Source organism: Sapajus apella, unplaced genomic scaffold (assembly GCF_009761245.1).
Source record: "Sapajus apella isolate SASKATOON/1434 unplaced genomic scaffold, GSC_monkey_1.0 scaffold82, whole genome shotgun sequence".
Classification (NCBI taxonomy): domain Eukaryota; kingdom Metazoa; phylum Chordata; class Mammalia; order Primates; family Cebidae; genus Sapajus; species Sapajus apella.
In genome coordinates, this window is record NW_022437022.1 from 2,940,807 (window position 1) to 2,955,201 (window position 14,395).

The window sequence follows — 14,395 nt, forward strand, 5'->3', positions numbered from 1 at the left end:
GATGCTCCCTGTTTGGGATACAACAGGAGATGGGATGAAGACCCTGCCTTGATGAGACTCACTGTTGGGTGAGAGGACCCAGAAAACAATAACCACAACACATACATGCACTGCATGTATGACAGAATCACAGAAGTGCTTTAGGAGAAAAAATGGAATAAAGGTTACCAGGATTGCCAGGTCAGGGGCCATACATAATTAAACAAAGAGCCCAGAGTAAATGACTCTATGTGGACAGTGGTGGCAGCCCATACAATAGAATCGTTGGGGCGATGCACTGTAAATAACAAAGCCACATCTCTGCCCTTCTTATTCCGGTATGAGGCATGGCTGACGGTGCACATCTCTGTCTGTCTCATTCAGGCATGGGGCATGGCTGATGGTACATATCTCTGCCTGTCTTATTCAGACAGTGCACATCTCTGCCTGCCTTATTCAGGTATGAGGCATGGCTGAGGGTGCACGACTCTGCCCATCTTGTTGAGGTATAGTGTATGGCTGATGGTGTATGTTTCTACTTGTCTTATTCAGGTATGGGGCATGGCTGAGGGTGCACGATTCTGCCCGTCTTGTTCAGCTATGGGGTATGGTCGACAGGGCACCATTATGGTTGCTATTTTCTTTCCGAATGATTGTGGCTCACTTGTCATGTCATGAATCATTTGTTCACTGCTTACTCCATGCCAGGCCTTTTGCCTGGTACTGGTAATACAGATCAATAAGATTCCCTTTCCTAAAGGAAGAGACAAATAAACCTGCGACTACAAAGCAGCATGATAAGATCGCAGAGAAGAATGCTCGTGTGCTGAGACATTCTGAACTCAAGGCACCCAGCCCAGATTAGGGAATCCATGAAATGTTTCCCACGGGTGAGGCCTGGGCTGAGCTACAGGGCACCTGGTGGAGCAGCCAGGGGGAAAGAGCAAGCGTGAAGGGACAGTCAGGAGGGACTGTCCAGGCTGAGGGAGTAAAGTAGGCAAAGGGGGTCTCAGCCAGCTCTGGGAACTGGAAGCCATGGAATGAAGGAAACATAGAATGTAAGCAGGAAACTGGGGAAAATGGAACTATAGGGGAGAAGTGAGTAGCTGGTTCTTGTTTCTAGAAGCCACACTTGGGAGGCAGCAAGTCAAGCATGGATTGGAGGGAGGGAGACCGGAAGGTGGAAGGCCAGCTACCAAGTTGGATTTTTTCAAGCCATATCCAGTGACTAGGATCATCATTAGGCTGCTGAGGGATTAGAAATCACGGATGCTGCCTTGATCCAGGGTTGGAGATTCACAAGAGGTGGGTGTGATGGTTGAGGACAAAGGTGAGACAGTGGCTGAGATAAAGGATTGCAAGTCTAGCCCAGGTGTGAAGTGAAGTCCGTAAGGTGAGAAAAATGGGGAGGCGGTGTGGGGGGTTAGTGACCCTTGTTGTGTCTTTGGTATAGGGATACTGGAAGACAACAGCAAAACTCGAAGTCTCTACTGCAGGAAATGGGAAAATGAACTATTATGTTTTTTGTAGAAAGATTTTCAGGCAGTGCTGGAGACATCTATATTAATTTGTCGTGGCTGCCACAACAAAATACCACAGGCTAGGTGGCTTCAACACCAGAAATAAATTTTTTTATAGTTCTGGAAACCAGAAGCTCGAGATCAATGTGCCAGCAGGTTTGGTTTTTTTTTTTTAATTATACTTTAGATTCTGGGGTACATGTGCAGATCATGCAAGATTGTTGCATAGGTACATTCATGGCAAGATGGTTTGTTGCCACCATCCCACCATCACCTACACCTGACATTTCTCCCCATGTTACCCCTCACCAACCCTCCCTCCCACCATCCCTCCCATAGCCACCCCCAACAGACCCCAGAGTGTGATGCTCCCCTCTTTGTGTCCAAGTGTTCTCATTGTTCAACACTCGCCTATGAGTGAGAACATATGGTGTTTGATTTTCTGTTCTGGTGTCACTTTGTTGTGAATGACGGTTTCCAGGCTCATCCATGTCCCTACAAAGGACCCAAACTCATCATTTTTCATGGCTGCATAATATTCCATTGTGTATATGCACCGCATTTTCTTTGTCTGGTCTATCATTGATGGGTATTTGGGTTGATTCCAGGTCTTTGCTATTGTAAACAGTGCAGCGATGAACATGTGTATGCATGTATCTTTAAAATAGAAACATTTATAGTCCTTTGGGCATATACCCAGTAATGGGATTGCTGGGTCAAATGGAATTTCTATTTCTAGATCCTTGAGGAATTACCACACTGTCTTCCACAACCGTTGTGGAAGGTTTGGGTTTTTCAAAGGCCCTTCTCCTTGGCTCGCAGGTGGCTCTTTCTTGCCATGTCCCTTATGGCTTTTCCTCTGTGTATGCAAAAGCCCTTGGTGTCTCTTTCTTGTCTTGTAAGGACACCAGTCTTATTGGATTAGGGTGCAAACCCTTATGATCTCATTTAGCCTTACATACTTCAAGGCCCTATCTCCAAATACAGTCATAATAGGAATTAGGGCTTCAATGTATGAAATTTAAAGTGACACAACTCAGTTAAGAGCACTCTGCCCTCTGAACCCCCAAATTTATGCCTTCCTCATACACATATACAAACACCCCCCAGCCCAACAGCCCCCCAAAGTCTTATCAACTCTAACGCCAAAGTCCCATCTAAATATTATCTAAATCTGGTATGAGTGGGACTTGAGGTATGATTCACCCTGAGGCAAAGTTCCTCTCCAGCTGGTGACACATGAAACCAGACAAGTTGTCTGTTCCAACATACAGTGGTGGCACAGACATAGGGTAGACATTCTCACTCCAGAAAAGAGAAACTGGAGAAAAGAAATGGATGACATGTCCCAAACAAGTTCAAAACCTAGCAAGACAAGCTCATTAGATTTTAAGGATCAAGAATAATCCTCTTTGGCCTGATGTTCCTTCCCATGGGCTCCTTACGGTGGAAGCTCCACCTTCTGGGACTGCAGTGGCAGCAGTATCCCTTCAGACCTGGGTGACATCCCCATCTGTGGCTCTGGGGAGCAGCACTACCCTGAGCCCCAGGTGGTGGCAGCCTGGCCTACTGTCCCTGAGGAGGTGGGGGACAGCCTTGTCCCCCAGGCCTGTGTGCTCTGGGCCTGTAGTGGGAGAAGCATCCCTGAGAATCTCAGAATCACTTTGAGGGTCATGTTTCCCTTTTCTTGAAGTATAACACATGTTGTGTTTGTCTGTTTTCATGTGCCTAACAAAGACATACCTGAGACTGGGTAATTTATAAATGAAAGAGGTTTAATGGGTTCACAGTTCCACATGGATGGGGAGGCCTCACAATCATGTCGGAAGGTGAATGAGAAAAAAGGCACGTCTTACGTGGCAGCAGGCAAGAAAGAGCATGTTCAGGAGAACCACCCTATATAAAACCATCAGATCTCATGAGACTTACTCACTAACATGAGAACAGCACTGAACAAACCCAACCCCATGACTCAATTACCTCCCACCAGATCGCCCCTGCAACACATGGGGATTATTACAATTCAAGGTGAGATTTGGGTGGAGATACAGTGCCAAAGCATATCACATGTGCACAGTCACACAGCTCCATTGTGCCATCCTGTGGAGTTCTGGAACTTGTTCAGCCATCCTTCATTTAATCCCACTCTGCCTCCTTTAGTGCAAACTGCCTGTATTTCTACTGTTATTACCCAATCTCTATCCATGGCTTCCCCTGGGATGACTGCATAGCTTCGTAAGTTACACCCATAATCTCACCTATGCGCTACCATCACACGATTCCAAAGCCATTTCTATATTTTTCAGTATCAGTTGCAGTAGCACCAGTCGTACCAAAATCTGTGTTGTTTAGTTTGCTAGTGTTACCATAAAAAATACCAAAGACTGGATTAATTAAGCAACTGAGATTTATTTTCTTATAGTTCTTGAGATGAGAAATCCAAGATCAGAATGTCAGCAGCTATGACTTCTCTTGAGGCCTCTCTCCTTGGCTTGCAGATAGGTGCCTTCTCACTGTGTTCTCACATGGCTCTTCCTTAGTGTGGATGAACTCCTAGTGTTCCTTCCTCTTTTTAAAGGGACTTTAGTTCTATTGGATAAGTCCCACCTTTGTGACCTCATTTAACTCTAATATCTCTTTCATGGCTCTGTCTCTAAGTACAGTCACGTTGAAGGTTAGCACTTCAACATATGAATTTGGGAGAACACAATTCAGTCTATAACGATATCACTGACTACAGAACACCAGAATGAGGAATATAAGAGGTTTCTGTTTTTAGCTAGCTGATGAACAAAGGGTTCAGAGAACACCTCCTGGTATATTACACATTCACATACATGACTGAGATGCATGCAAGTAGGAACTTCTTCAGGTGCCAGCCATTTAATCAAAAATGAAATCATGTGGAGAGAATCTAGGAGCCAGGATTTGTTCTACAGATTCTTCCCCTTTTTGGCGACTTACAGTATGACTTTCAACATATTCCCCCAAACAAGGATGAGGAATAAAATTTGAGATTTGGACAGGAAATAAAGTCAAGTTAGAAACACTTACTTAATGTGAAGACTTCCAAAAGAAAGAATTCATTGGCTAAATTCGGAAAATCTGTTATGCAAGGCAGAAGCAGGGCAAGTGAGCCTGTCACATCTTGACTGTGGACATATGTAGAGAGGGGATTCTCCTCAGGGGATTGCTGACCACACACCATCCCCATGAGAGTACAGGGACTGCATTCTCATGTCCTGAGGGCCCCACAAAATCCCAAGTAAGTTTAAAGTTCTTCTTTGTGAAGCTACTCTAAGGGATCTTGTATATCGAATACAAATCTATCTGGAAATGTATTCTTTAAGCTCAGACATCTAAGGACTCATACAGTTAAAGTTCCAAGGAACTCAAAGTCAAATTCCAAAATCACTGGCCTCATGAGAAAACAGATTGCCATGAGTGTAATTTATGTGAAATGAAAATTCACATAATTATTCTAATCAGATATTGGAATTATCTAATGCAGAAAATAAAACAATATTTAATATTTTTAAAGAAAAACACTCATCATCACTGGTCATTAGAGAAATGCAAATCACAACCACATTGAGATACCACCTCACACCAGTTAGAATGGTGATCATTAAAAAGTCAGGAGACAACAGATGCTGGAGAGGATGTGGGGGAATAGGAACACTTTTACACTGTTGGTGGGAATGCAAATTAATTCAACCATTGTGGAAGACAGTGTGGCAATTCCTCAAGGATCTAGAAATAGAAATTCCATTTTTACCCAGCAATTCCATTACTGGGCATATACCCAAAGGATTATAAATCATTCTACTATAAAGACACATGCATATGTATGTTTATTGCAGCACTGTTCACAATAGCAAAGACTTGGAACCAACACAAATGCCCATCAATGATAGAGTGGATAAAGACAATGTGGCACATATATACCATGGAATACTATGCAGCCATAAAAATGGATGAGTTCATGTCCTTGGCAGGGACATGGATGAAACTGGAAACCATCGTTCTCAGCAAACTCACACAATAACAGAAAACCAAGCACTGCACGTTTTCACTCATTAGTGGGAGTTGAACAATGAGAACACATGGTCACAGGGAGGGGAACATCACACACCAGGGCCTTGGGGGTGGGGGCTAAAGGAGGAATACCAGGAGGTGGGGCATTGTGAGGGGATAGCATTAGGAGAAATACCTAATGTAGATGACGGGGCAATGGATGCAGCAAACCACCACCATGGCACATGTACACCTATCTAACAAACCTGCACAATCTGCACATGTTCCCCAGAACTTAAAGTATAATTAATTAATTAATTAATTAACAAAAGAAAAAATGTAGACATTAAAAGTAATGATGAGGAAACCAAAAAAACTATCTAAGTAATAAGAGTCATTTGAAAAAATCCAAATGCAAGTTCTAGAAATGAAAGATTTAGTATCTAAATTTAGAAAAAATTCTGGGAAGAAGTATGGCATAATATGTTTAAAAGTGACCAAATAATTCTCTCACCATATCTATGGTCTCAGGTCGTCCCTTTTCACATTGACTCTGAGTGTAGCCATTTGAAACACTTTGGCCAAAAGAAAAAGAGCCAACATAATTTAAGCAGAGGCTCAAGAAGAGCTTATACATTAGGGTGGTTCTACTGATGTTACTGGGAATCCTACACCTACAATTGTGTCAAGAAGCCCAGGCTAACCTGCTTGATAGTGAGAAAGACACAGCTGAGTGATCCCCGATACTCTGACTAACATCAAGCCAACCTCCAGACATCTGAGTGAGATGTTCTTAGGCACATGAGACCCAACAGCGCTGCTGGCTGACTACAGAAACCAAACAATCTATCTCAGACCAAGGGAATAACTCAGCCAATCCAGAAGATTATGATGAATGTTAAACATTTATTGTTTTAAGCCACTGTTTTTGCATAACAAACAAGACACTAATAGAAACAAGAACCAACATATGAGACAAACAAATTAGACACAGTTGAAGAGAAAGTTAGTGATATAGAAGATCAGAAGAAAGTATTCAGTATGTACCATAAAGAAACAAAGAGATGGAAAAATGAGAGAATGATCCATGGAGCATAGAGTGAGGAAGTCCAACGTATGTCTAATTGGAGTTCCAGAATGAGACAATAAAGAAGGCAGGGGCAAGGAAATATTTGGAGATACAATGGCTGACACTTTTTCAGAATTATTAAAGAACACCAATCCTTAATGAAAGTTCAATTTAGGAAGTCCGGTGAATTCTAAGGAGGAAAAAACCTGAATGACATCAGCACCTAAATGCATTATGGTTAAAGTGCAGAACATCTAATAAAAAGATCACAACAAATCCCAAATTGAGGAAAGGATGCAAAATCACTGAGTTTTACTCTCAAAAGTGTGAAGGTCATAAAAGACAAAGAAAGATCAAGAACATTTCCTAATTAAAAAAGACTAAAAGGCATAATTAAAAATTAAAAATAACTAGAACTGAATTCTAATAGCAATGCTAATTAAGACTTGTGGGATTTGGCCAAGAAGATACTTAAACACTGCTATCCTTAAATGTTTTATTAAGAGAGAAGACAGGCTGTAACAAATGACTTAAGTATCCATCTTATCATGCAGTTTTTAAAAAATTAATCCATAGAAGATAGAAAAAGGTGATCATAAACAGGAGAATAGAACTTCATGTAATGGAAAACAAGCATCAGCAGAATCTAAAAGCTGGTTTCCAAAAAGACTACTAGAATTGACAAATCCTTGAAAATATTAATCAAGAATAAAACAGAGCCAGGAACAGTGGCTTACACCTGTAATCCCAGGACTTTAACAAACAGAGACTGGAGCATTGCTTGAGCCCAGGAGTTTGAGACCAGACTGGGCAACATAGCAAGACCCCATCTCTACAAAAACTAAAAAAATAAGCTGGGACTACTCAGGAAGCTGAGGCAAGGGAATTGCTTTAGCCCAGGAATCTGAGGCTGAAGTGTGCTACGTTCACACCACAGTACTCCAGGAAGAGTGACAGAGGGAGAACTTGTCTCAAAAATAAATAAATAAAACAGAATGCACAAAATAAGCCATACGGGGAATTTAAAAGAGGAGCATATCTCTAAATGTAGCTAAGATTTAAACAGTTATAAGCAGACCCATAAACACTTTGGGTTGATATATTTTAAAATTTAGGTAAAAGATTCCTAGGAAAAAATCAGATTATCAGAATTGATTTAAGAGGAGAAAGAAAATATGATCATTAAAGAAATTAAATAAGGTCTTTAAAATCTTCCCCAAAACAAACAAACAAAAAAAGACCCACAGAGGTTTTATGAGGAAATTCTAACAAACATTCAAGGAACAATTATTTCCAAACTTATGCAAAGCTCTTTTTGAAAGTAGAGTATACATATATCATCTTCCCAGTTCATTTTAAAAGCCATTGTAACCCTGATTTTTTAAGTAAAAAGAGAAAAGGGGGGAATGGCAATAAAGGGAATTAAAGGTTATTTTCACTTACAAGCATATAAACATTAATTTTTTAAGGGTCTGAATCTTGCTCTGTTGTGTAGGTTGAAATGCAGGGGCATGATTACACTCACTGCAGCCTCAAACTACTGGATTCATATCTGAGTATGATCATGCCCCATCTCACCCTCTCAAATAGCTGGGACTACAGGCATGTGCCACCATGCCTGGATAAGTTTAAAAAGAAATTTCAGAATCAAGGGTTTTGCTATATTGCCCAGGCTGGTCTCCAACTCCTGTCCTCAAGTGATCCTCTTGCCTCAGCCTTCAATGCAGTAGAGGACTCCTGTGCCTAGAAGTATTAATCTTACAGAAAATAATTAACCAAATTTTGGGATTTATAATCTAACATGCCCTGGCCATATCTGGTTTATTCCACAACGAAAGATTGGTTCATCATTAGAGAAACATGCTAATGTAAATCTCTTCATTATAAGAATAAACGAGAAAAACCAGAGGAGGAGAGTTTCCTGGGAAGAAGTTAGGCATCTTAACCAAACATAAAGGAACAACTCTTCCAAGTTTAAAGGTGACGGAGGAAGGAAGATAACGAGAGCTTGATCAAGGGAGGAAAGGTCTGAGCGCTGTGGGAATGAGCGTCTGGGAAGGGATGATTGTCCCGGTGTTTTTACTTCACAGAATGACAAGAAAATAATGTATGACCTCATATAAACATTAATTTTCCAAGAGAGTTCAGATGCATCCGTCACAATCGGGCATTTGACACAGTGTTGCAGGAGTGTTGACATCAACAACCGGTGGCCGGTCTGGTATGTAGGCCCTGAGAAGATGCATAGACTTAAAAAAACATTCCTTGAAATCAGCCTTTGCTCCTAAGCATAAATTCAGTATTATAACAGATATTCCCAACATCCAGGGGGTAGCCTGTATAGGTTCAAGGCATTTTACTAATATGTGGCATCTCTTTTAGAAAAAAATCCTCAACTCTCCCTGTTGGTAATTACAGTCCTCGAGTGACAAATCCCCAGGTGCAGTGACTGCCTAACAAGGGGCACCCGAAGCCACTCTCCTAACATTTCCACTTCTTGATGGAGGAATGCCAGATCGTTTTTTGTTTTTGTTTTTGTTTTGTTTTCCTGAGACGGAGTCTCACTCTGTCCTCCAGGCTAGAGTGCACTAGCATGATCTCTGCTCACTGCAACCTCTACTTCCTGGATTCAAGTGATTCTCCTGCCTCAGCCTCCCAAGTAGCTGGTACTACAGGCACATGCCACCATGCCTGGCTAATTTTTTTGTGTTTTTAATAGAGACAGGGTTTCACTGTGTTAGTCTGGATGGTTTTGATCTCCTGACCTCGTGATCAGCCCACTTTGGCCTCCCAAAGTGCTGGAATTATAGGCATGAGACACCACGCCTGGCCAGAATTCCAGATTTTTAAGAAAGAAGTAGCTACAGGAATGACAGCCTTAACTCATGCCAGTTTACCTGGAATATGGGTGCTGAATTCACTGAATATCATTAAAAATATTGCTTCAATTTTCGCCATTAAATCTATGTGAAACAATTTTCTGAAATGATGACGATAAATTTGTTACTGGAAAAAGTTGAACATCCCAGCGCCATTTGGTATTACATTGTTGAATATAGGTTCCCGAATTGAAAACAAAATGACAAACTTGTGTTTTAAAAGTTGCATATTATAAAGTGTCAGAAATTTTTAAGGTAAAAATTTCTTGCATCTGAACTTAGAAAGGTAAGGAACTATGTTTCTTCTTTGCTATCATAAGCTTTCTGTCTTTTGTGTTACAGTAACCTTTATTTTATGAAATGGTGGTGATTGTAAGTGATAGATTTTATTTAATAACTTTCTTAACAAGGTAAATAATGGCCAGTTTGTGCCGTATTACATTTGTAATTTTATGGATGTCTGAAACAGAGAATCTGGGAAACGGAAGCCTGGGCTCTTATCATAGCACGTATCACAACTGATCCTATTAATTTCAATATGTGTCTCCCCCATGAGTTATGGTAGCCCTTGAGGGTGCAAATTGTGATTATTCCTACAACATCTTAGTGGATGCTGGCACACCAGAAATGCAACGTAAGCAGTTTCCACAGAACTGACATCACACATGTGCTCCCGGTAGACACACTGGAGGAATTCTGGCACATCTAGTAGAGCACGCTGGGCAGTTAGGAAAAGGGCACATTATAAGGAACTGTGGTAAAGAGTCCTTTATTTTATATCTTGGACAATCACAATATTGATGGGGTCAGAGACAACCCATCAATTGTACTTAAGACTCAATCCTTTGCCAAACTGTGAAAAACATTCTTCCAGTCCCCTCTGAAAGCCTGACTCCCAGAAATGTCCAGGGCATGCCTCCGGAGACCCTCTCCACGTCTTTCTGGTGGGAAACTCACTCTCGTTTAGCAGCTGGGGCTGCGGGAACTGATTGCACTGCACAGGTAGTCAGCCACTGTCTTTGGAGCTGTTGCTATTATCCTGGGAGACTTCCTTGTATAACCTTCCTTGTAGTGGGCTCCTGTGCTCCTGGGAGTCCTGTAGGCAAAATTCTTGAAGATGGGGATGAAATATCCTTGACACACATGGCTGCTTGCAAGCAGTAGCCAGCCAGCAACTCCTTCTTTAGCTGTCTATTGATACCCTACTTTTTTCTCAATCCAGAGGCAGACGCTGCGGGAGACATTTACCATGCGAAGTGACATCCACGTTTCATGTTCTGTGGTGAGGATACCTCCTTTCCACTGGGGTCAATAAGAAGCATATATTTACATAAAAGCTATGAAAATATACCTGCTTTGCTTATGTATATTTGACAAATCATGCAAAGTGAGATCTTCTTTCTATAAACTTCTGCCTCTTTTCTCTGAGCAAAGAAGAGCAGGTTTCCTTTCATGACATCAGTTCTGGTACATTTTCGCCTACGCTTTGCTCACAGTCTTCAAGACTGCAGCTCCTGACGGGGATCCCAGATGGCTTCATCCACTCCCACGCTGCTTGTGGGATGGGATGGCCCTGAGCCAGATGGGTCTACAGTGTGTCTGGGAGTCATGTTCCTTACCTTCTGCCCAGATTGATGGCATTCTCTCTCTTTTTTTAACGTCTTAAATTTATTTTGTTCTTTGAGTAGGTAATTTAATTTACATTGGTAGCATCTCAAAAACATATCAGCGTATCCAGTGTAGCGAAGTTTCTCTTCTGCTTCATCTCCCATTTACTAATTCCCGACAGTCCTCTCCATACGTCAGCATGGGTACTAGATTTTTTAATGCGTATACAAATAAAAATACATACGACAGTCCTCTTTACACAATAGCCGACACAGTAACACTATTACGCGCCTTGCTTTTTCATGTAATGATAAGTAAATGAGATGGTAGCAGAGACAGCTAGGTGTTCAGCAAACACACTCTCTTTTTTCCTAGGAAACAGTCACAGCTCGAAAGCAGCTGCTCAGCCAGAATCGCATTTCCCAGCCTTCCTTGAATCTGAATATGGACATATGACCAGTTTTTTCATGTAGAATGGGAGTAGGAGGCAGGCTGCACTCTCAGATCAAAGGCTTTCGGAAGTAACTTTGCCTTTACCGTGCCTCTGTTCCATTCCATCAGCTGGATGCAGACAATGAGGCCTTAGAGGACAACGGGATCAAAAGAGAAAAAGGGTGCAGGCCCCAGAGGGGAGCTGCCCACCAACCAGGAGAGCTAGACATCAGCCTCCATTGCATAGAGGCACTGCGGGCCAGCTGTTTACAGCAGTCTCGTTGCCAGGTTAGAAATTGCACCGCAGTGTCACACAGAACATCTTTCCTTTTGCTCCTGTTTTTGCAGCTGTTCACTAGTCCATTGGAAAAGGGGCTCATGGTTGCTTCAGACTGCCCCTCTCTGGGATATTGAAGTTGCTTCCAGCCTTTTGCCACTCAAAACGACACTGCTATGGATAGAAGTATACACAGACCATTTCATGTATGAATATCTTTCAGAGATATATTTCATGGTGAAATTGAAAATCTTATCTTAATATTTCCTTTAAATATGTACGTCAAATAAGGCCTAGGTACTACTAAAATTAATACAAAGTATATATATGTTATTCAGTTCCTGTTCTGAAGGGATTATATCAATAATCAAAAAACTAGAAGGCGACATCACGCAGCCCCATCTTACTTGTTTGAAGGTCACTTAACCAGCAGCCTCAACTATTTGCATTAAAAATGAATCCAATTGAAAAGTTAAATAGTTGTCTGGTTTCTCATGATAGATTACTTGAAAAGCCATGTGTTTCATTATAAATTAGTTCATCAGTTGTCACCTGGATCCTCATTTATCCTTACATTAAAAAACACACTCTGAAAAACAGTCTGGTCATGCGGCATACTTATAAACCAAATTAGAAGAGGGAGAAGAACGGAAGTCATGGAGTGTCTCTTTGAGGAAGGAGAGCAGGTGATGGAAAGAGCCAAGGAAGCATAAAAATCAAACAGAAGAGCTCAAAGGCCCAGGGAGAAGGACAATTTCAAGTCAGGGCTAACACTGCATTGCTATTTGCTGGCGCCATGAAATATCTCACAGCCAAAGGTAGGAAGGAGCCCGAGACCCGAATTGCTTAAGTCATATGTTGTAGGCTAAGAAGTATAACATTTTAACATTTTTAAAAAGCAAAGCAAGTAAAGAGCAAAGGAGAGGTATACTATTTTAATAAATTTTACCATGCCAAAAAGGAAGTTTGATGTCTACTTAGAAAACGTGCATGTGTAAAACAGGTCATTTCCTACCGAGCCTAAGGTGACCAAGCGTGGGCCGTGGACACCAGGTCCTGATAACTCAGAGCTCTCAGATGCGTGGTACGCGGTGAGCTGCTAAGCCTGGGGAGGAAAACGGGACAGTGAGAGGAACATCACCTTCTGGAAGAAGAGCGGAGTGCAGTCTCCTAGTGGAAACGCAAACGGCTTCCAGACGTTTGTGCTCTTCCCTGGGCTTTGTCATTGTGTCACCTGTGTAATATCCTTAAACATGCCCTTCTGACTTCCACCTGCACTACATGACATCCCAGTGTGGGCTGTGCCGGCTCAGTCACCAGGAATGGTATTTAATCAGGGCTGCAAGGCAAGCAGAGGAGACTCATTAAAGTCACGGCAGGACAGAAACTCAGGCTCCGAGCTGTGGCCTTATCCTGATGCTGCCTTTCTTTTCACCTGCCAATTACTTTCATGCACCTCCAACCTTCCGGCTCCTGCGCTAAGCTCAGATTAAGCTGGTTCACTTCTGGGAGGGAAGACCTTGAAGGAAGCTCCACCAGCCCGGCTGGGAATCAGGGCAGGTGCCCGTGCTCAGGGTCACTGCTGAATGGCCATCAGTGAGGCAGCTGGCAATAGCTACTGAGGGGGAGCCTCTCCCACTGAAGACACAGTCAGGTCCCTCGCTCCTCTCACAAGTATGGCGTTGCCTTTAGTCCCGTTTCTGTCGAGGAAGTTGTGTTCTTTATTTCCTCTACACATAAGAATGCAATATTCTTCTCCACCTTGTTTCATGAATTGCTGTTTAACATTGCGCATGAAACAGCCCCTGTGTCTCCCCAATCTCCCTCAAAGTGGGCTATGGAGGCCCTCACTGCGTTCAGGGAAGTGAGGACAACTTTGGATGAGCTGCGCTCCATCAAGAATGCCACGGTTAAAATGGCAAACAATCATGTTCTGTCTGAGTCTGTAAAAGGACCTCAGATTGTGAAAAGAAACACATGCGTTAGAACTCCTTCCTTGATCTGGAATTAACAAATGCAACTTTCTGATTATGCTAATCTGATAGGAGTTTAGCATAGAGCATATGCATTTGGATTCAGAATATTTCTTATTTACAAGCAAAACTAAATTTAATTTCCCCTTTCCATTTTTGCAGGTTTTAAAAACTTGAGGACATTGAGAAAGCACTCAGCACTGCCTCTGAGATGAGGATTTGGCCCACACTGACTTCACACCATTATCAAATTGGTATAAACATATTTATTGAAGTCAGCTTATTAAGAGGCATACTACAGCACCAGTGATCCTTCTCCATCCCCCTATTTTTAATCCAAAACATACACAATAATATTTTGTCAACCATCATCCTCAATGTAAAAAGAGTAGCTGTATTTGCATTCCACCAAATGGTTTACAAAGCATTTTCTCAAACATTATTTTACTCTGTTTGTTTACCAACACAAATAGAATTGGACAATAGCTTCATTTTATCATTCCAGGATCAGTTTGATCAAAATGGGAATACCCTAAGGTCCTTAGGCTCTTACATCCAATACAAATAACAATTCCCCTGAGAAAGCGTTTTTCCCATTTGGGTCCAAAAATCACCTGCATCGATATCAGCTGATGAGTTGG

At 41.9% G+C, this 14,395-nt stretch overlaps 1 long non-coding RNA gene across 2 annotated transcripts in view; it reads right to left on the reverse strand.

The window, feature by feature from the left end:
• The window catches only part of LOC116533394, a 128,988-nt gene that overhangs the window by 51,126 nt on the left and 63,467 nt on the right, over positions 1-14,395 (reverse strand). The window contains exon 2 of one of the 2 annotated variants that reach the window (XR_004261274.1): positions 9,832-11,955. The exons of the other annotated variant lie outside the window; for it this stretch is intronic. This is a non-coding gene — a long non-coding RNA (uncharacterized LOC116533394). Of the gene's footprint in view, positions 1-9,831; positions 11,956-14,395 lie in introns of those variants that run through there. 2 annotated transcript variants of the gene reach the window in all.